This window comes from Schistocerca americana, chromosome X, assembly GCF_021461395.2.
Source record: "Schistocerca americana isolate TAMUIC-IGC-003095 chromosome X, iqSchAmer2.1, whole genome shotgun sequence".
NCBI lineage: Eukaryota > Metazoa > Arthropoda > Insecta > Orthoptera > Acrididae > Schistocerca > Schistocerca americana.
The window spans coordinates 717,976,501-718,000,421 of NC_060130.1; the positions used below are offsets into that span (position 1 = coordinate 717,976,501).

At 42.0% G+C, this 23,921-nt stretch overlaps 1 protein-coding gene and 1 pseudogene across 1 annotated transcript in view; one reads left to right on the forward strand and one right to left on the reverse strand.

The window, feature by feature from the left end:
- The window catches only part of LOC124555640 (neurofilament heavy polypeptide-like), a 308,023-nt gene that overhangs the window by 105,161 nt on the left and 178,941 nt on the right, over window positions 1–23,921 (forward strand). The gene's annotated exons all lie outside the window — the stretch shown is intronic.
- On the reverse strand, window positions 13,943–14,060 carry LOC124557298 (annotated as a pseudogene).

A 23,921-nucleotide genomic window follows, 5' to 3' on the forward strand; every position in this document is an offset into this window, starting at 1 on the left:
GCCGTACTCATAGAGAGACGCTATATCGCTATGAACGTAGGGGTTTCTTATTATTGTTGGATGTGAGGTCCACCACTTACGCAAAACACCGTTTTTCTCAGTACCCAAACATGTTTCGGCACCACTGTGCCATCATCAGTGGGTTTTCGTTTTTATTTATTCTGTAATGTGAACACTTTTGTTAAATGATTATAAAATTATGTGGATCTTTAGTTCAAACAATAGAGGGTTTCTTAGTATGGCGATTAACTGTTTTCTCAAATCTCGGTTTTGTATAAAACATCGTATGAAAACAGGTGAGAGTGAAGTATAAAAATGTGCGGAAAACAGAGTTTATAATTAAAATGAGCGTGAAATATAAAATGACATGGAAAATAATTCCTATAGTTACAATAGATAAAGAAAACATCAAAGATGCAAAAATTGGACTGAACGATAAAAGGCATAAAAACAAGCCGACGTACAGAAATTCACTTTCACACGTGTTGTAATTTCAGAAATAAATCGAGACCTACAGACGGTGACACATAGGTGTCGACATAATTTTGAGTAAATAGAAAAGACATCAATTGTATTATCAGAAGGTGGAGCTTAACTCTCACCCATCCTCCAAAAAAATGAATATGTAACTTTTGCATGCCTCATCCGAATGTGAGCATGAAAAGTTGAAGCTAATAAAGCAGTATTTCGTACGTGATCGGTCGCAGTTATCTCTATTTATGTTCTAAGTAGTTACAAAAGTTTCCGTAAATGCTTTACCATTTCACACGTAAATATTCACGTTGTATCGTCTCTCCCGTAAATCGCACGTTACAGAGACCGCTACAAATACCGTACCGCTTTTCGAAAATAGTAGGCTTTAAGCGATTTTGTCACTAGGACGCTTCATTGCTAGATAAAAAACAGTGCGGTTAATTTTGTGAACATACGCCATAGGTGTAAGAGACACTGATGTCCGTTTACCACTAGCCTACTTTTCCATAAAGGTGTAGTAATACAAGCTATATTTCAAAGAAAATACATTATCATTTGTTGACTCAACTGAGTCATCACGTTAATTTCTATAAGTCACTATTTTTCTGAAGATACACGTGTCGATACATGATAAAACTTTTTTCCTTAAAATTGCGCAACATTTTTATTACAAAATTCCGAAGTTATTTACGAACCAGGTAATAGAAACCTTACAAATCTGAGAGTGGATTGACTACTGACGTCAAGAGCAGAAGATTTATCGCAAGGAAAGAAGCCCTGCTCGACTATACTGCATTAGAGTCGTTGCCTATCAGTCTCGAAACTGCTCATTCCGGTTACAAATTACAGCATCATGTTTCCTAATACACGTTCGAAAGGTCATTGGAATGACTTCTTCGTGGCAGTTGGTAAATCTTCACTCCAAGCACGCAGCTAGAGAGACTTAATTTTGTCGAAATCATAAAAATTATTTATATTAGCACCAATGTAGAAAGTGGAGACAGCGTACCGTCAACTGAATTTGAAAATTACTTGGATTTACTCGCTTGTGTATGTTATTTAGTGGCCCAGAGTTTTCTGGTATGCAGCTTAGTAATTAGTAAGTTACATGTTCCATGGATCATTTTGCACGATAGATCGTAATAATGTGGAACGAGTCATTTTACATTCACATCAGTAGTTAATTTGTACATATGGTTATATTCTGAACTCTTTTAAGTTTGTTTTTATTTTTCAATGTAGCAGAAGACATTTAGCACATATGACAAGAAACAGTAAGAAGGAACAGGATTCCAATCCCTGAATTTATTTTCTGTGGTTCGAGCAGTTACTAGGTCGGCTCCTTAAATATGACCGATCCCGTTTCCTGTTATTTTGAAACTTAATCTGTTCCGCACGTCTGATGAATTCAGTCTCGACAGGACATTAAAGAAAAAAAAAAGAGACGTTCTCCCTGTCAGCGATATAAAATATTTGACAGAGAGCAAAGTAAAATTTGAAAACAAGCTGAAAAAGTTTCTCCGTGACACCTCCTACTTATTCCGTAGAAGAATTTCTATTACTGTAACGTGTAAAATGTGGTGGGTAGGAACTGCTAACTCACACCTGTATGTTTAACACCAATAAGTAAAAAAAGTTTACAAATGTTCAGCATGTAAACATATTTAAAAATTAATTTGCGATGTGAATGTAAAATGAATCGGTCCACATCATTATATATATCGTGCAAATGGTCCATGGAACATGAAACTATCTAACTAATTCACGCGCTTCGCGTTATTACTGATGAATATTATGCAATGTATTTTCGGTCACTTATATTCGAGAGCGACAATGTCCGCCTTTATGTTCCGACAGTTTCCCAGTCCTTCCTTTTGCGTAGCAAATGATTGAACGCAGGTAGCTGCGTTGCCTTGGTCAACGACGAAGTTTATTTGAACATTTCATATGAAGAGAAATTCTTTAGTACCCTCAAACACGTTTTATTTGTATGATAAAGGCAAGCTCTGCACATTGGACTTCTTGTGAGGGTGATGAAGGATGAGTATAGACTGCATACATTAAGCAATTTTCAACGTTGCAAAGACATTCATATTTAACAATGATGTTTTTATCTTTTGAGTTAATTTACCTTGACTGCGACTTCGTATTAAACTTTGTGCCGTACGAAGTGGTGGCCAGAGTCAACGAGTAAAAGGCTACCCTAAGGAGAATTGAGCTCTTTGAAATTCGTAAATAAGTAGAAGTCGGCCTGATGTTTGAAGTATTTATGCGTTGCAAAGGGGAGTAAAATTTTGTTGTTATTTTTGAAACATTTTTTTCTGGTTGATTGATGGATTTGGACAGCATCTGCTGGTAGTGTGTTCCACAGATCGTCTTGAAATGAAGTTGACTGTCTTATTTCGAGCTTTTGGCTCCGTTTAAGGCAGTTTAATTATCTGAGGTAAGAGTAAGTACATCTATTCAGTCACGAGGAGGGACCTTTTATTACATCTGATGAGTTATTCAATCATCAAATGTTTTTAGATATTCCTTACAACGCAATATTAAGGATATATTCCCAGGAATTCTCCAATATTAGGAGATGAGAAAAGCAAATGTTATTAAATAAGTAGACATAAACGAAAATTACGTGAACTGCTGTGAACATTGGGTCAGCGTAATGTAATAGGTGTATACCACCGCCTGAAAATAGACTAAGGCCTGAAACTTGTAGTGAAATCTGTCTCTGTAACTAAGAAAATATTAATGGTCGCAGTCTTCTCTCGTTATTGCACCATAGGTACTGAATTCTACGTCCGCCATGAACAAAGTATTGTTATTTTTGCAGACTACAGCGGTCCAAAAACTTCGGAGAAAAAGAATTTCTGGAGGCTACTTTATTGGTTGGCGATAACGTTTTCCAGGGCAAGGGGGAACTTGATGTGAGCTGGCGGGGCAGGTTTAAGGGAGGCCATAGAGTGCCGGGTTTCCGGCTGCCAGCTGGCACAGGTAAGGAAGGGCCCAGAAACCTGAGACATTGTTGAGGGCGAAACAACTGCCGTCGTGGGAGAAAGCTGGCGGGGTCCACCTCTGTTTAGTCTACGTCCGTAGGTCAGTTAACGACTCTTTCCCCTCAACATCCGTCACTGATGTTTGCATTCCCGTCCTGTAAGGCTATGACTTGCTGAGGAACAGCACCTCCATCTAGAGACCTACCGTCTCTACTTAACTACCTATCAAACATGCTTCCTCTGAATTGCTACCTGTTTACATACCACTCCTCGGTACCCTAACCTTTCATGAGCAAACTCTTTTTCTTTCTGAACCATTTTTTTCGCTTCTTATAACGCTAACTACGTACTCGAAGCGCACGAAAGCGCAATTAGACTATGATATTTAATTTTCCTCAGGTTCTTAAAATTTTATCTCGTGCTGCAAAGACCTTCCCCGGAATTACTGAAAGCATCAAATTGGAAATCAGTAACATGCATGATATGTCTGTTTATGATAAGCATGCTGTTAGGCCGGTCAGAGTGGCCGAGCGGTTCTAGGCGCTTGAGTCTGGAACCGCGTGACCGCTACGGTCGCAGGTTCGAATCCTGCCGCGGTCATGGATGTGTGTGATGTCCTTAGGTTAGTTAGGTTTAAGTAGTTCTAAGTTCTAGGGGACTGATGACCTCAGATGTTAAGTCCCTTAGTGCTCAGAGCCATTTGAACCATGCTGTTAGCAGTCGGAGCGTAAGGCTGAAATGGTAGAGTATTTCCGATTTTCAGGACTGGTGAAGCCACGTCTGTTAAAAATGGAAAGAAAATTCTAAGATGGTGGAAATAATTGTATAATGGAGCAAAATTCAGTTTTGTCGGAAAAATCGGCAAACAGAAGGAAAATTCTGAAGATGATGGAAACAGCGCGCTCGCGATATTCCTGTCCATTCTGAAAATCGGTTATTCGCGAGGGTTACCACCCGAGGTATCGCAGATCCTAATCCTAATAAAGGAATTTATTTTTTGCTAATGTCGCACTTCTTCGTAATTTGCGTTTTCGTCGAATATTGTACAAGTATGTCAGTGCTAGTCCAACTCACACAATAGTGACAGCCAATACGTATTTTCGACGTTTTTTCCCTAATTTGTCACTTTTTATGCAATGTTTCGCTAATTCGAACTTATTTCGTAGACATTACGTTGCGACATAATTTTAGTTACCATACTAATTAAAATTACTGAGAAGTATCTTCCTGCAGCAACAGGAACGCAAAATAATGTATTTTCCGGTATACAGTTTGACATTTACTCGCTTTTTTTTATATTGAGTGCATTAGCAGGTACGATGTGCTGATGGTAGCCACAAGTTCATGCCAGTTATATGTCACATTACACCCATTCTTCACGTACGCCTACAGCGAAATGTCCGCAATTCAAGCGCTTGCACACTCCAAAATGCGGTACTGCACAGACATCTGTGGGTCCGTTAGTTACCACTTGCTTAAATGCTCATTGCTACTTAAAATGTGCCTTTTTCGGAAGTGATAAATTTAAGCGAGGTGAGCAAAAGTTGTGTTTCTTAGGTTTGAGGAAACAAACTGAGAATACACTTGGTGCTGCTTGAATTTGCGACGACCTTGTAGGCTAAATTTAATACTATATAACTCGGAAACGGCGCAACGTATCGACTTTTTTCTTAGCAATTATTTCTCAGCACATGCAACACTCTTACAAGCTTTTCAGACTGTTTCTGAACACCCTGTTTGTCATACTCTCCACGTAATGCACGACTGTGTCTGCAGTTTTGAGGCCCTTAACCCTGTAACAATTTCGCATCAGCATTCCGAAATATTCTAGTCGTTTGTGTAGAGCACGCGTACAGAGACGAGAGAAAACGTTCTGCTGCACTGCCCACTCGGAAGTTTTGCGACTTCATTAACGGTAGTGTGGCTGCGATGCGTGTTACAAAACGTTTCAAACTCGATAGAGAGTCTCTCCCGAAAAAAAATCCAGAAAACCTCTCTGAAATCGCAATAGGCATACCGTTCTGACTTAGGTAAATGTGAGACCAGCGGTTTGGTTTCTCACTCGACACGAATATCACGAAGGGTTTAGCTCAACGGATGTTGAGTGTACCATCATATTTCTCAGTTTTGGTAGGTTTGTGACTGAATATGAAAGCCCTACACACAGCACGGACTACCCCCTCATTTTTGACGTATTATCTATCATTGAAACAACGATTGGGTGTTCCGTGAGGTAATAAAATTTTTACTTCAAAAATAGTGAATATTTTTTATATAAATTCAGTCAAATTTAATATATCTCAGTCACTTTGTGCACTCATGTAAATACATTCAACGTGATTAGTAATAAGACTGAAAATGTTCTACAAGCATATAACAATATGTTCTGTAGCAAGAGTCGTCGACAGATAAAAGGTGACACAGCCGTGTCTCTGGATAATGTCGTAGAACTACGAGACGGTGCTGAAAAGCAATGCCTCAGAATTTTTTAGGTGAAAATTCTTACAACTTTTTAGATGAAACAAACTTTATTATCATTGTACATCTTTATTCTTCACGTCTACATATTTGCAGACCTCTGCCGCTACTGAGCGAGGTGGCACAGTGGTCAGCACACTGGACTCGCATTCGGGAGAACGACGGTTCAAACCCGCGTCCGGCCATCCTGATTTAGGGTTCCCGTGATTTCCCTAAATCGCTTCAAGCAAATTCCTGGATGGTTCCTTTGAAAGGGCGTGGTCGAATTCCTTCTCCGTCCTTCCCTAATCTACTGGGACTGATGATCTCGCTGTTTGGTCCCCTCCCCCGAATTAACCAGCCAACCAGCCTCTGCCGCTAGAGGATTCCGAATTATAGCGTGTAACATGGCGATGTATAGCGTAACAATATTGGTGTGTGAGAAACAGCATACTTAATCGAATTTCGAATTAGAAGAATTCGTCCACACATGGAGCACACACTCCTTCAGCACAACACTGCCAGTGTTTAATTTAAAAGTTTAATTAAAAAGTTTGCAGATAAAAAAATTGGGGGCATTAATTTTCAGCAGCCCTCGTACCATAATAAGAAATGTATAATAATGTTAAGTACGCAACTTTGTTTGTAATCTCAGTTTTCAGATACATAAAAAATACCATCCTGAGGACATTACACGATCTTCCCAGCTGAACTTGGGCAGATACAGTGGCTGCAAATTGTATCTTAACTCAAGAAAAGGTAAAATGCACACTTTATTAGTTGGAAGGAAATAACAACTATCGATTACAGAATTAACGATAGTCAAAATGAATCAGCAGATCACTTAAGTACGATATATGACTATCCTCACAGAATTCGCGGCAGGTTGAGCAAGCTATTGCTTTCGGCCCTTTGATAAGAAGTCGGGAGACAGACTCTTCTACGATGAATACAGTTTGCAAGCCACGTGCATGATCGACGGACTGACCGTGAAGGTTTTTAACAGTTTAGGTTAGCCGTGGACAGGAATGCACATCGTCTGGTACGAGAACGTCGCAGATACATTGAACAGCGGAAATTGTAGAAGGAAGGTGTCTTTAACTTCGTGAAAAATTACTATGTAATTTTAACAATCATCTATCACTGGGATTTTTGTGGCAATGCTCAGGTTTCTCGGTATAGGAAGCTTTGCCGCTATACTATCCTCTTCAATCTGGAACCGCGAGACCGCTACGGTATGGTTCGAATCCTGCCTCGGGCATGGATATGTGTGATGTCCTTAGGTTAGTTAGGTTTAAGTAGTTCTAAGTTCTAGGGGACTGATGACCTCAGATGTTAAGTCCCATAGTGCTCAGAGCCATTTGATTTTATACTTTCCTCTAATCCTAGCTCCAAAGTACGTAAGATTCGCAACGATTACAAGTTTCACTTAATCAGACTCGCTGTCGAACCAACGAAGGCCAAACGTAATATTCTGTCGAAATTACAATAGTTCAGATTATTCTGTGATTCGTTCGTCCTTATATTTCCAAACGAATGCCGAAAGCACGAGAGCAGTTAAGTTCTGCTTATTTAGTAACCGGGCCATCGAGCGAGGCACTAACAGACAGTATCCTAATTTTATCTGAAGTTCACGTAAATATGTAATGGTATATGTCTCTATGTGAATGCAAGGCAGTGTCTGACAGTGCTATGGATGCAGTACCTATCAATAAATTACTCCTTTTTATAAAGTTTGTTTAAGCCTATAGTTCTAGGAAAAAGGCGATCTCTCATTCTCCCCTATTACTCAAGTCACGCCCCCATTCTCCTGAAGCCTCTCAACCTTTGCCTTTCATTCTCTCTCCCTGGTTCCCTCTACCTCCACTCTCTCCCTCTCTCTCAAACACACACACACACACACACACACATGCGCGCGTGCGCGCGCGCAACTAATTTCTTCTGTTGAGTTAGAATAAGTTACTTTGGTATATTTCTGTTTCTCTTTCGCTTTTGTGAGTCATCAAACACCTAAATAACAGGTATTCCACAATTAACATTGTATTAACGGGATAAAAAATATACTTTTTGCAGGCGGTCAAGCATTACTTGGTTAGATCCATATGAGACGTTAAGGCAGCGTCAACTCCTGTGATCGTATTTCAGCGTGCTAGTCTCTTGTTTCGAAGGAGGAGTAACGAATTCCTAAGCCTTATCACTTGAATGCTTAGGCGTTTATTTGGCAAAGGGCGCTGTCAGTACTTTCTAGGAAAGCAGTCAGACCCATGTGATTCATTACGATAGCCAAGGGCGTCACGAAAAATATCGATAACTAGAGGAGGCATGGCCTGTACATAACGAAGTTACGCTTTTGTGAGGCAGAAATTTTGATACTGATCAGCCTGGTTGTATTTTAGCGCTCATCGAGTTGGAAGGTGAAACAGTCTATAAGTGCTCCACCTCTGTTCTGGTCACAGATTCCAAACATGAAGGAGATGCGTCTATAAAACAGGAAGTAGGATAAACAGCGACTCATTGTTATGTTACATAAGTTTAATTATTGCTATTTATTTTTATTAATGTGCATACGTTGTACAGGAGGTGAAATAGAAACCTGGTCAGTTCTTAAGGGGATCAGTATGAAGGTGAACACAAGTGAGAGAACGTAATAAAGCTCACTTTTTCGTATTTTAATTCTGCTGGATACTTTAAATTTTATGGTGGCTCTGATTAGTGTGTGTGTGTGTGAAATCGTATGGGACTTAACTGCTGAGGTCATCAGTCCCTAAGCTTACACATTACTTAATCTAAATTATCCTAGGGACAAACACACACACCCATGCCCGAGGGAGGATTCGAGCCTCCGCCGGGACGAGCCGGCTCTGATTAGTGACATCTCATATTAAAATGTATTTATAAATTTGATCATAAGCAATTCACTGCAGTTTTACGCGATCGAAAAGAATTTATACTTGATAGTTCACTTAACAGTTTCTTTGCAACCACTTCACTAGGTACAAGAGGACAGACCAACAAAATCGTGAGATAGGTTACCCTTGGTTCTAAGCCCATAAGAGGCTGAGTGCAGAGAACACTGCAAATACCATTCACGCTCCGCTGTCCAATATGGAATTCTCATGGGCGCCGACAGATGACGGGATTTCCAACGTCCTCAAACCGACAAATTCGACACGTGAGTTCATGGTAAGTTGAATTCTGTACCAAGGATTGTCTGGTTCAGTTGGATGATCTGTATTTATCCAAAACCGAGGAGATGGGATTCCCCAAATGCCTGAGGTATGAAGAGTGAGTGATGGAAACAGAGCAATTACCGAACTTCCACTGGGTGTTGTGTGCTGTCCTTAGGTTAGTTAGGTTTAAGTAGTTCTAAGTTCTAGGGGACTGATGACAATAGCTGTTAAGTCCCATAGTGCTCAGAGCCATTTAAACCATTTTTTTTTTTTAACCGAACTTCCCGAAAGTCGTCGTCTTGGGATCCATAACGCGGGACTGCTTCACTGAACGCCGTCTGTCCTTACTCGCAGCTGCCCCCTTGATCAAGAAAACTTCTCCTGCTCTGCTACTTGGGTACATGCTAGCCCAAAGTTATTCAGATTCTCCGGGTCCCTGACTGCACAGTGAAGTTGCAACAGCTATCGCAAGGAACATTTTATGGTGGTTGCTAGTGGACTGATTGTAGAAATCCAAGGGTTGAATACGTGTAAAAAGCGAAGATAGTTTGCAATGATAACCAGGATACTATGGTCCGTTATCTCAGCTTACAAATTTGTTCGAACTATTTTCCTACTCGCCCAGGTATCCGCAAACAGCGTGAAGTTTTTCATTTTCTACTCACTAGCCACAATTTCCCTGCAGTGACAGCGAATGCAACGGCGGTGATATTGCGTACGAGCGTCATGGCAAAACGGTTAGCTCACTTTACTGTAATTTAGATTTTCAGTTGTTTTCTCAAGGCGTTTCCATTCGGGCATACCAACATGGTCCGAGTTGATGTTCGGGATCCAGTACGGCCCGGACAACACGAGGGAGCAGAATCTGACTCTCAGTAATACACTGTACAGGCGGTGGTAGTTTTGTACTTCTGTGGGGTGTTCTCAGTTCTACTCCTCCCACACAGGTAGATGAGCAAGGCTGCTTGCAAATAATTTTCATGCCTTCGCACTCTTCAGGTTATTTCAAGACTGTGGTATGCAAATGAAAAGTTAATGGACCCCACTACACGACATGGAATACCCGAAAGAGACACTGGACACGCAATCTGGAGGACTGGCGTTCCAGTGCTCATCTGACCCTCCAGAATTAGGTTTTCAGCGCTTTCCCGAAATCGCGTAAGGAAAACGCTAGGATCGTCGCTATGAAAAGGCCACGGTTTCATTTCCTCCCTATCCTTCCTCAATCTTAGATAGTACTCTGTCTCTAATTGCTACTTCGTTGACGCAGTTTAACGAGCATTTTGAAGAATTTGAAACCAATATCGTGCCACCATGTTCGCTTGACACGAATTCATCTGTTTCATTAAGGGTAGTTGTGGATAGTTTACAATTAAAGCGCAGCTACGAACAACTATTGAAATAATTGTGATCAATGTTTCTTTTTTATTCCACAGAACATTGGTTATTAGTATGGAATATGATGTCCTCAGCTTCAGTTGTCACACCACCATTGGATGAGAGTAGAATGTCGCGCTAAATACAATTACAAATCAGAAACTGGGTGTACTGAGATTTAGAACAAATTTATTTACCTCGCTCTATAATCACACCTCCAGATCTGCTTTAAAACATGTCCCAATATACTGAAGTCATAGTGGCATGTGAAAAAAATACACACAAAATCATATCAGCATTGTCGCAAGTATTTAAAATACGACGGGCGTTCAGTAAGTAATGCAACACTTTTTTTCTGAAAGCGGATTGGATTTATTCAAGATTCAAATACACCATATTATTCCTCATTATTTTGACTACAAAACACTATTTTTCAATGAAACTCCGTTCAGAGCGATGGCCTTGCGTCACTTCATTGGGAGAGCCTGTATTCCCGCATGGCACCACTCTACTGGTCGACGTCGAAGAGAACATTTTACTGCATCAGTAGCATCTCCATCATCCACGTACTGCTTCCCGTGGAGCTTATCCTTCCTTGGGCCAGACAGATGGAAGTCTGAAGGTACGAAAAATTTGGAAATTTGTGGTACGTTCTATGGGACCAAACTGCTCAGGTCATCGGTCCCTAGGCTTACACTCTACCTAACCCAACTTAAGCTACCTTACGCTAAGGACAACACACACACCCATGCCCAAGGGAGGACTCGAACCTCCGGCGGCGGGAGCCGCGCGAACCATGGCAAGGCGCCTTAAACCGCTTTGTTACCCCGCGCGGCCCTGAAGGTACGAGATCCGGGCTGTAGGGTGGACGAGGAAGCAAGTCCAATGAAGTTTTGTGAGTTCTTATTGGGTGCGCAGACTTGTCTGAGGCCTTGCGTGGTCACGGAGGAATAGTTCGTTTGCATTTTTGAGGCGGTGATCACGTTGAAGTTGTTTCTTCGATTTACTGAGGGTAATGCAATACACTTTAGGGTCGAACTTTGCACCTTGTGGCAGGACATCAAACACAATAGCTCATTCAGAGTCTCAGAAGATCCTCGTCACGACTTTATCGGTTGAGGGTGCAGCTTTGAACTTTGTCTTCGGAGGAAAGGTGATGTGGCGTCCCTCCACAGATGGCCGTTTTGTTTCCGGTTCGAAGTGATGAACCGATGTTTCATCGTCTGCGACGATGTTCGACAAAATACTGTCACAGTCAGCCTCGTAACGAACAATCTATTCTGCACAGATGGTCCTTCGTGCTCTGTATGGTCTTACTTTAGGCGGCGAGGAACTCAGCGGGCAAACACATCTGAGTGTCCCTGCTGGTGGTCTAGTGTTTCAGCACTACCAACAGAGACGTCCAGTTGTGCAGAGAGGTTTTTAAGTGTGATCCGTCGATCACCTCGAATGAGACTGTGCACCCGTTCTAACACTGCAGCAGTCACAGCTTTCTGCGGTCGGCCGGCACGCGTGAGATCGGACAGGTCTACGCGATCTTGTTGCAATGATGAAGCATTGCCCAACGACTCAACGTGCTTTTGTTCACGGCCCGCGCTCCGTAGACATTTTACAAGCGCCTATGAATACCTGGGATGCTCTGGTTTCCCGTCGGAAGAAACTCCATGACAGCTCTCTGCATGCAACGCGCCACCGTGTAACAAGCGCCAATTTGGAGCCTACGTATATCGCCGCCACCTATCGGGATTTCATGAAACTATAGAGACTGAAACGGGAATATTGCACTGTTTCCCACAATGAATTCCACATTTTTTCAACTGAAACTGGCCGAGAAATAAATGTGTGACATTACTTTTTTAATGCCCCTCGTAATATCTAGACTAGGTCACAGTCTCATCTATTAACAGCGCTACTGTTCATAACAAACTCAACTGACATATATGAAGGTAGTCATCGCTGACGGAAAGCGGCAATCTAAGGACCAAAGGATGTGTGAGCTTAGACAGAAATGAAAGAAATTTATTCTACACTTTGCGAATCATTGTTTTAATCGCGACTGTCGCAGCTTGTGATATTGGGATTTAATGCAACTGAGAGCTAGCCTCTTGGCTGTAAACTGGAAACTGATACTCTGTATGTTATTATTATTATTATTTTTCAGGTCCTACAAGTTTACACCTACGCTCTGCAGAACACTGTGTAGTGCATAGCAGAGGTTACTTCCCCACATATCACTTCCCGTTCCATTCGCGTATGAGCGCAGGCAGAATAATTGCTTAAATGCCTCTGTGCACATTTTAATTATTCTAATTTTTTCTTCGTGGACCATACTGAACCGTAACTTAGAAATTTGCAGAATAGTGCACCTAGAGCTCGTTCTTGGAACTTTGAAAGTACGCTTCCACGGGATAGATGCAACTGTCCTCAAGTATCTGCCAGTTCAGGATTTTCAGCACCTCAGTGAGCCTCCCCCATAAGTGAAACAAGCTTGTGACCATTTGTGTTGCCCTTCTTAGCGTACATTCGATAGTCCCTGTTAGTCATATTTTATATGAATGCGACACTCTTGAGCATTTTTCTAGGATGAATCGCAAGGCTGATTCTTAAGCAATCTCCTTTGCAGACTGACTGCATTTCCTAGTACACTAGTAATGAACCGAAGTCTGTGCCTGCTTAACCTACGACTGAACCTTTATGATCGTACCACTTCATATCTAGACAAGCTGTTACACATCCAGGTAACTGTATGAGTTGACTGATTCCATTTGTGGCTATCGATATTATAAGACATCCGCGTCTTTTCGTTTTGTGAAGTGCACAGTTTCATATTTCTGAACATACAAAGCAAATTGCCAATCGTTGTATCACTTTAAAATCTTATTAAGATCTGACTGAATATCTGTGCAGCATTATCATACAGTACTTCATTATAAACAGCGGCACCACATGCGAAAAGTCTGAAGTTAGTATTAATATTTCCTACGAGATCATTAATACACAACATGACCAGCAAGGGTCTTAACTCATTTGGCTGTGGCGTACCTGAAGTCACTTCTACACCTGACAATGATTCGCAATCCCAGATAACATGCTACTTCCTTTCTTCCAAGAAATCCTTAGTCGAGTCACAAATTCCTTTTGACATTCCCTACGCTCATACTTTCGCTATTAAGAGTTGTAGTAGTATTGAGTCACGCTTATCGGAAATCAAGAGATACTGTATCTACCTAGCTATTTCGATCCACTCAGGATGTCATATTAGAAATGCACTCACTCCGTCTTCACGCCACGAGTGGCCTACCGGGACCATCCGACCGCCGTGTCATCCTCAGTGGAGGATGCGCATAGGAGGGGCGTGGGGTCAGCTTACCGCTCTCCCGGCCGTTGTGATGGTATTCTTGACCGAAGCCACTACTATTCGGTCGAGTAGCTCCTCAATTGGCATCACGAGGCTGAGTGCACCCCGAAAAATGGCAACAGCGCATGGCGGCCTGGATGGTCACCCATCCAAGTGCCGACTACGCCCGACAGCGCTTAACTTCGGTGATCTCACGGGAACCGGTGTATCCACTGCGGCAAGGCCGTTGCCCTATATTATAAATGCACGAGTTGAATTTCGAACTGTCATTGTTCACGGAGTCGTTGGTTGGTGGCACGGTGTAGGTCATTTAATTCGAAATACCCCCTCTCTCTCTCTCTCTTTTTTTTTTTTTTTAGATCAGAATCTGTTCTACAGTAGACGAATGTCATAGATATCGAACGATAGGTTTGGTCACCACGTCTGCTGCCCCTCTGGTACATAGGTGTGGCCTGCGCTTCCTTCCAAGTACCGGGCTTTTTTTTTTGTATGCGGGATGTACGGTATATTATGTTTAAAAGAGGGGCTAAATCAGCGGCAAATTCTATATAGAACCTGACAGAGTTTCAAATTGTTCAAATGGCTCTGAGCACTATGGGAATTTAACATCATCAGTCCCCTAGAACTTAGAACTACTTAAACCTAACTAACCTAAGGACATCACACACATCCATGCCCGAGGCAGCATTCGAACCTGCGACAGTAGCGATCGCGTGGTTCCAAACTGAAGCGCCTAGAACCGCTCGGCCACACCAGCCGGCGACTGAGTTTCTCTCGGGCCCTGGAGTTTCGTTCAGTTTTAGCGATTTCAACTGTTTCTCAATACCACTGACCCTAATATCTGTATCGCCATTTTCGCAATAATGCGGTAATTTAACTGGAGCAATACTCCTGGACTTCTCCTCGTTGTAAAGGGGCCTAAGTTCAGCATTTCAGTTTTTAATCAAATGAAACTATATAGTTCTAGAGACCTTTCCAGATTTCAAACATCTATGATGTACATATGCAGACTGAAGCGACGAACGAAAATTTGCATCAAGGCTGGGTTTCGAACCCGGATCTCCTGCTCACTTTCTTCTTTTTTTTTTTTTTTTAATCTCATTTTGTTTGCTTTCGTTGTTGAATCTCCTCGGGGCGGACGTCGTAAGACATCCGTTTAAGTTCATTGTTGATCGATTAACTCAGTTTTTTTTTTATTACGGAGGTCTGCTAACCCTCTGACAGAACACGTTGAGCTACCGTGCCTGCTAAACATACAGTTGGACGCGAACAGATCTCACTAGGCAGATGCACTCACCACTACACCAACCTGGCACAGTGGCTCTGCACCAGTGCACAGACTGCCCTAGAACGCCTTCCTCCTCAATCCAATACAAAGTGGACTGAGGCGTGGACGAGAATTTGGACTGTGAGCAGGAGATCCGGTTTCGAATCCTGCTCTTGGTACAAATTTTCATTTCATCGCTTCAGTCTGCATATGTACAACATTTCAGCTTTTATTTTGTTACCCTCGATTTCCTGCGTCATCCGCGAGTGTCCGGACACTAAGTTTCGTGCCAGTTACTAAACCTGATCACGTTTAAAAACCGTCAGTACACAGGATAGGGCTGGAGATAGCTGGAAAACTGAGAGCGAAGTCACCGGTATGTGAAGAGAAGTGTGTGTTCCGGGCTGTTGGAGTGAGGCGCCGTGGCGGGGCGCTAGTGCGGCGGGCCCCCACCTGCTCGCTTCCGGCAGAGCCCGCGGCGCCCGCCCGCGCCGCAGTCGGCCGCATGGCGTCCACGGGCAGCTGCAAGCAGCCGCGCGCTGGTGAGTCCACATCCACGTGGCCGGGCCCCCTTCTTACGTGTTCACACTCGGCTGTCAGCCGGCGGGACAATCATAATCGTAGTAGACCTAGTAGTGCCACAGGGATCACTTTATCCCATACAAAATACAATGACGTGCTCAGTGCTCAACTGCTCAGATAGTTTACGCTTAGTCCTGAACACCTATATGTTTATGCCTTACATGGAGACACTACTAATTTCCCCTCACCGATCTGACTCGTATTGACAGGGTGTGTAGGGTACGAGCATGACTTGAACATGTGTAAACAGCAAGACGCAACTTTCAGCCGTTTTTGAGAAAATGGAGTTTGAAAATTATAGGCATCCTTATGTTTTACGCTTTGTAGAGCCGCTAATGTTAACGGGATCCACAGCCGAGCGAGTAAGCACTTAGTTTCATGTGCGCGAGCTCTCTGGATCGGACCTCGCTGCCGGTAGTTATGTAATCCCACGTAATTCTAACATATTCATTGTGACCGTGAAAGGTATCAATATCCAATCACTTACTTTCAATTAATCTTTAACAAAATAAAGTATTTAAGGAGATGGGAAATCAAAAAATAAGAGAACCTTCAATCAAATTAGCGTAGTCTTTTTATTTACGTTATTGTATCTACATTTGTGATTAGCTTATGTAACCAATGCAACATTGCACGAAACATGATACTAATCGTAGAAACAAGGAAGACAGTTATCACGACATAAAGCAGATGTAACGAACGCCAAATTTTTGCGTGCCCATTGTTTTCATTCACTGACTATTGCCAAACAAATTTGTTTTACATTCATAAATGAATCTGTTGTCACACAGCTTCGCGCCGTTCCACACATACCTAAGCATAGCACCCACTATTGGTGCAGATAACTCTCAAAAAGTAGTATCAGATGCGAGATACGATCCAGAGACTTGGCACTTAGTAAACTATACGTTTACACGCACGGCTGCGCACTCGTTGCATATTAGAGACCGTAGAAAGTATATAACACGCCTTAAATTTTCAAACTGGATTTTCTCGAAAACAGTTGAGTCGCGTCTTTCTATTTACACATGTTGAGCTCTTCACATCCTGTCAATACAAATAAAATCGATGAGGGGAAATTCGTTGTGCCATTGGTTGCGTGGTATTGAGTGCATCCTTCTGTGTACTGTTTTAACTTTGACTTGCAAATATCCCGCTCTGTTCTTCGTCTATTTTGCGAGTGGTTAAAACAAGTATAACTTAACACACACTACGTTGATTAGAACCAGACCGTAAATAACAAATGTTTGATTAGTTCTGAACCAATAACTCGAATGATATACTTGTAACCTAAACATTTTACTTTCTTCTTTACATTTATTCTCTGCAATTATTTTCCGGATCGCAGCTCATGCTGCAACCCTTCATCACTGGTAAGAGTTAGCCCACGCTGAACAGTCATATCAGTTTCACATGACAACTTTCTCGATAAAGTTGTGACCCTTTGAATGAGGCTGCGAACACGAAGCTAGTAGCGGAGAATGAAATATAAATAAAAAATGTAGCTCTGGAACATCTACTCGAGACACTTTGAGCTACCGATACGTAAATAAAACTCTCCTAAAATAATCGTGAAAAAAGAATTACCTCTTAAGACCCTGCTAGCGACAGGAGGTTAAAAGTAAAGCAACAAATCTGTACCTTTCAGGATATTTGCGTCTACGTAATGTGGCAACACTTCCTCCGAAATTGTTGAAATCCTTAGTCGTGATGCGGATAGCTACCGGTTACATGCACAAAACCAATCGCAGAACCTTGTTAATCCCTTGCGTTCAGATAAATTTGTCATGCTGCCCATTGCGGCTACGTCATCTGCAGTTTAGCTTTGGTAACTCCCTTCACCAGAGCAGCCTATTAAATTATAGGTTTGTTTGCTTAACATTCATACCAAACCCAAAATAGTTTTTTTTCATACTCAGAGAATATGTACGAAACATGCGTATTCGCGTTAAGAGGAATATTTCGGGATGTACTTCACTTCTATAGACGGCAAATAATCCTCTATTTTCATTACTGAAGATTTGAAGATATCGTGCCGCAGTTCAGACATACATATTAACACTTTCAGCACAAAAGGGAGAGCATGGAATAATTCAGCAAACACACACACACACACACACACACCTGATCTTTCGCTTTTTTTTCCCCTCCAACGTAGTAAATAGAACTCGGCGTCAAGTCATTAATAGAATTCATCTACAGACAACAGCGTTTACATGCCTTCTGGTAGTAACTACCCTAAAAATAAGCAAATAATTTCACATAGACGGTTTATTGGAAGACCACGGTACATCCTTACCCGTAATCCTATTGGTAGAGCTACTCCCATACTTTCCTCAACCAATTACGCGAGGACCTGGTTTTACGCGAAATCTGGACAATGGCTCACTCTGTATAGATTTATCAGAGGTAACTTGACGCTGCAACAATATATCTAGTCCCGGATCTTGAGTCGTCTGACCAATACGACAGCCACCAAGCTACATGCATTGTCTGGTTCCTACCTTCACTAATTTATTAATGGTGTGTGTGTGCTGTAGCAGATGTAAGATACTGAAGTAACCCTTGTCACCGCAGCTGCGCAACTTAATTTCCTTCACCAGATACAGTTACGCAGGTGTGGTGCCTTGTATGCCGTTTGTTCCCTCTACGTTTTAATAGGCCTCAGTCCGATCAAGTATATCAGCCACCCGCTCAGGTGGTAGCAATCTACCCAGCTAGTAACAAAGATTTTCCGTTGGTACCAGTTAAACACTTTCTGTGTGGCTATTATCTCCCCGACACACTGTTCTCTGCCAGTTATCTACGCAGAACAAACAAGGGCTATAAAACTACTGGCACCACTGCGTCATTCGGCGTAATTGGGTTAGCTTAACGTTTCTTCTGCAAATATATTTTGCGTTCATATTGACTCTTGTAGGCACTGAAATGTTACTGAATATTAATCTGACAATTAAAACGGTGGCTGTGTTCCCGGCAGTCCATGCGTGCGTTTACTGTCATTAAAACGAAATCACCGCATTCTTGAAGACTTCTTTGCTAAGTTCGCTGATGCGTATGATGCTAGGAAACGCACTAACTAGTTAATGATCATATAGGCAAACGTTATTTGATACACTAGCGTTAGCAAGAACTGGATATTCCTTCAAACACGAACCAAACTAGAGTAAGAGAAATTGTCTACTAATTGCTGGTTAAACAATACTCGCGAAAGAGACTGTAGAATATTACTGACGTACGAGTAATGTAAAAAGAGCTAAATAGTACTATTTTCGGCATAGAGATAAAACAGCATAGAAGAGAAACTCCACGCATGTCGTAAGAATAAAAGATAAGTATAAAACTAAAATTAATGGACAGATGGATGTAATGCATTCTAAACGAAAATAGAGGGCAAAACTGTGTACTGATTCCTGAAGTAGGAAGACTGTTCCCTTTCTCTGTGGACAAAAGTATGACGCTCTGGTAGCATTAAGTTGTCAGTTGTCTTTTTTGGAAACAGATAGAAACCCTCGCGCCTATTTCTTTGCAGTACGGATCATTTTCAGTCAACTTTTTAAAAAATGACTAGTTTGTAGAATCACGCGAGCATTAGAAATAGTTCACTCGTTACGCTTTGAGCAACCGTATGTAAAAGATAGTCTTAAATTCGAGGTTGAGAATAGAAAAGATTACTTACGAACGAATCCCTCGCCTCCAAGAGTGGTTACTAAGTAATATTTATGTCGAGTGCCCCACCCAGGAAGTATCATGTTCGAAATGTGGTTGAAATTTTGTGCACCCTTTTTGGCGAACTAGAGGAGTGCCCGATCAGAGTTAGATTCCCAGTTTCACAATGGTAACAATAGTGACCACAAAGCCCACAAAAACTTCAAATGGGTACTGTACAAGGCCACTGAATATTGTTGCGCAACTGTTGAAACACTTACGGAGGACCGGGGTCCAGTTCCCGCCATGGCATCTAGATTTAGATTTGTAATTACCGTAATAAGATTGGCGCGGTGGTGCTTTCGAAAAGGACACTCCTGATTTCCTGCCCCAAATTTTAGCTCGTACACCATTTCTAATACCTCGAAGTCGAGAGGTTGCTAAAATCTTAATTTCCTCCTACCTTAGTTTCTGTATGTTCGGATTATTTTATAGGTATATTTCAGATGCAGTCTTGTGGCTCTTTCTCCTTGGTTATTTGTTTTAGGACCACGATGTAGGTCGTGGTCCGTCTCATGGGATGTAGAGCTCGTCTGGCGCAAAAACAGGGTTAGGCCGTGGGTAAAACTTTCATTCTCTCCCTTTATGATCATCAATAACTAGTACTGTGTGTGCACTCTTCATAAAGATCCTCATATTTTCTCTACAGGATGAAGACGTCTACCTCCAATTGTACCATGCAATGAGTAAAATGTTGGATATTCATTGTCATCACCTTAATTTAGTTCTGTGGTAAATTACGTTAGAAAAATGCTCAGTACATAGAGCATAGTATTCAAAAAGCCGAAAGTAAACGTTAAACAAGAGTCTGGTGGAGATGTTTCGTCGAGGCAGGAAAACACTGCTTGGTTTTCGGATACGCTCAACAGAGCGGATAGTCTCTTCAGCCCCCACGTCGTCCTGGAAGCTCATGAAACCCAATCTTACGTGGAATAAAATGTGCAAAATTGAGCAGTAAGGTTTGTTTCTAAGCACTATTTTGTTGCAAATTCACTGAAATGTTTTAAGAATGTCGGCTGTGATGAATTATCTGTAAACTATCTGGCATACTATTACTCCATGACCATTGATACCTCAATTGAACCAGTTACTACTTATAAAAAAAAAAAAATGTTCCTAGAATTACAACGTAGCTGCTAAATGGGGTCCCAGTTTCACACTCCAGTAGAATATTGGGATGTATACATTTTTGTATGCGAGTTCTGAACAACTTCGAATTATTATGGTGGTATTTCACAAGACTTTAATACCTGCAAAAAAAAAAAAAAACTGTTTGCAGAACTCTCAGCGTAAAGCCCTAAAACTGATGGTTTATAGTTCCACACATCCTGAAACGGTTGACGATAAAATTCTCAATGGCTTCTAAAGCTGCAAAGCAAATAAACGAGCATTTAGACGACTTGGGAACAGCTTGATGAATCGTTCCAAAGCAGTGTGTGTTTTGTGAATATTCGAAGCCTCCATATAATTAAATTACAACCCTTATCGCCATTGACCGATTTTCATATCTGTTGGCACTGGTCGACAAATTCTTCTTTCCTCGTAATTAAAAATCTATTTTCTGTATTTTAACATCCGACTTAACTGGACTGAAAAAATCGAAACCACCTTGGATCTACACAAAATGCTCCATTCCTTCAGAACGTAGGACGTCAATTCCACCGATAAGCCAAAACATTGACCACTGCCGAGCGCGACGTTGAATGACACGTGGTGGGTGGAAATCCATTGAGACACGCCACTTCGACAAAGGGAAGATTATTATGCAGAGCCTGTGATCGAGTATCTCGAAAACGGTGAAGCTGCCAGAATGTTCACGTGCTATTGTCGTGAGCATATACGGAAATAGGTAGGACAGTGAAATTACCACTAGGCGCTAAATGGTTGGACGTGGGGTTCAGAGGCTTGTCTGCTCTGTAAAGTAGGATAGATGACGATCTGTGCCATCTCTGCCGAAAGAGCACAATGCTGGTGCACGCACAAGTGTTTCGGAGCACACTATTCATCGCACATTGTTGATTATGGAGCTCTGCAGTAGAACACCCCTTAGTGTTCACATGTCGACACAACGAAGTCAATTGCGATTGCAGTGAGCACGGGGCCATCCGGATTCGACCGTCGATCACTGGAAATGTATCGGCTCTTCACATTTTTGCTACACTGTCATCTCCACAAAAACCACCATCGAGGTGAACAGCGGCTCGAAACGTACAGTGCACTGTGGACCGCAGGCTGGTGGGAGCAGTATTGTGCTATGGGAGACATTATCCTGCGCTTGCATGGGACCTGTGGTAGTAATAGAAGACACGCTGACAGTTGCGAACCACTTGCATCCTTTAATGCTTGACGTCTTCCCCGACGGCGATATCACCTTTCAGCAACATAATTGTCCGTGTCTCGGAGCCAGAACTGTGCATACAGTGGTTTGAGGAGCATTATCATGTACTCGCGTTGATGTCTCGGTGACCAAATTCGCCTGACATAAATACTATGGAACCATGTGGGTCACTATCGGGCGTCATCACCGCTTAAACAAATCAGTGTCCCGTTAGTTACGCGCATTACACGACCTGTGTGTAGACATCTAATGACAAGATGCCACATACCAACAACCTGTCGGATCCCTGATACGAAGAATCAATGATGTACTTCGTTCAGAGACGGACAAACAAGCTACTAAGCAATGTGCATAATGTTGACTCATCAATGTAGATCGCAAGTTTACTCATTTTACTTGACATGTTAGGGTCTCTTACACCCACCCACACATTCTACATAATTTCGATGTGTAAGCTTTAGTAATAAGTACGTGGATCTAAATGTGATCAAAACTAGAAAAAAGTGAAAGGCAAAGAGAATGCAAGAAAGAGTAATCAGAAAACTGATAGTTGCTGCGTATTTAATGGGGGAAGGTTAAAAAACTAGGTGTTTGGCTACTCTGCCTTACCGCCAGAATGTGTTGGTCTCAAATGCCTATACGTAGAAATCCTAATTTTGCATAACATTAATTCAGTTTTTCCTTGTCTCTGCAATATTATCACATGATTCGTATTGTTGACAATATTTGGATCCTAAACATTTATCGCGCGCTATATTTAAGAATACAACTAATTTCCATGTTTTTCATTTATTATGAAATCTTAGGACAGGTCATTCACGTGGGTGGATTCGAAGCAACTACCTCAGCTTTACTAGGCAGCGACGTTGCCTCTGAACTTTGAAGGCGGACTGGCGCGGGAGAAGGTTGTTCAGATCAATCCAGAGAGGTTTCTTGCGGGAACAAACGTTTTAGAGAATGAAGTCAATAGATTCAGGGAGAACGCGCTTCTGATACCCACTCTGACAACTTGCTAAATATTGTCGGAGGTTTCTCCAAAATATTTTAGAATTGCGTCCCGGTGAGTTAAAATGCCACGTCAGATTTCTCCCTCCATCCCAGCCAAATGAGCCTGCGCTCCGGGCCTAATGACGGGATGTTAAACATTGTGTGTCCAGTTACAGAACAAATCAGCTGATTGTATAGGGTATTTGAATAAGGTTTAGAAATTGTCTTCATTCAGACATTAAGGGCAGCAGTGAATCATCCCTTTCCCACCAATGGCACGATGGAGTATATCTTCAGAATACGTCAACCTGGTCCGAAAAGCGCCCAGCGGATCCGTAGATGGTGTCGCTGACCGGGAGGCAGATGGTGTTTACACAAGCGAAGAGTGGTCCGTTATGTTAAGAGCGCGCACTTCACGAGTCTGCCAGACGTGTCATTCAGGTCGCCTCTTCTGCGCCCATAGAACGCTCACCTTCTCTTTGTTACCGTCTAGCGAAGAATCATTTCTTACGTGCTGCTACCATAAAAGCGAAGCAATATTTCTACCGATTGTCAGTTTAATGCTGGCAATGATGCATGCTGCGCCATTGTGTAATGCAGCCTAGTTTTTAGAAAGTGGAAAGCCTTGTTAAAACTTGACTAATTACTTTAGTGATCCCATGCTTTCTAAGAGGAAGGATCGTGAGAAGGGAAGCTTGGAAAGTTTTACTCTCCTGAATTTCCCTCTGTCGTTGCTTGACATATTCTATACTCTTCGGACTCGCGAGATCTAGTACGGTAGTGATGTCTCGTATTTGGTATCCTCGTTCCGGCCGTAAACCATTGACTTCCGTCTTAGTAATTGTTTACAGCCTTAGTACAGACAGTAAAAGAGCTGAATTTTGACGTTGTTGGAAAGGGATGGGAGAACCTGCGAGGATGAGGGTGTTGCTGGAAAGTCGTAGATATAGATACCGGTTTAATTATCACGGTACTGTATAGTGGGTGTAACCACCTTCATCCTGCTATTCTCTGGAATCACTGTTTCTCTTCTATTGTAGTGTGGCGTTACTTCATACACTAAGTTGAGAATGCGATCGGCGGTATTTGTCTCACTCGCAGAGTAAGGTAGATGGGTAACTGAGGGGCTGCGAGTTCCACAGTAGAAACCGGGATTTTGACTGCGTCATCTAAAAGATCCTCTCCAAAACTGTATATGTTGCTTGAAACC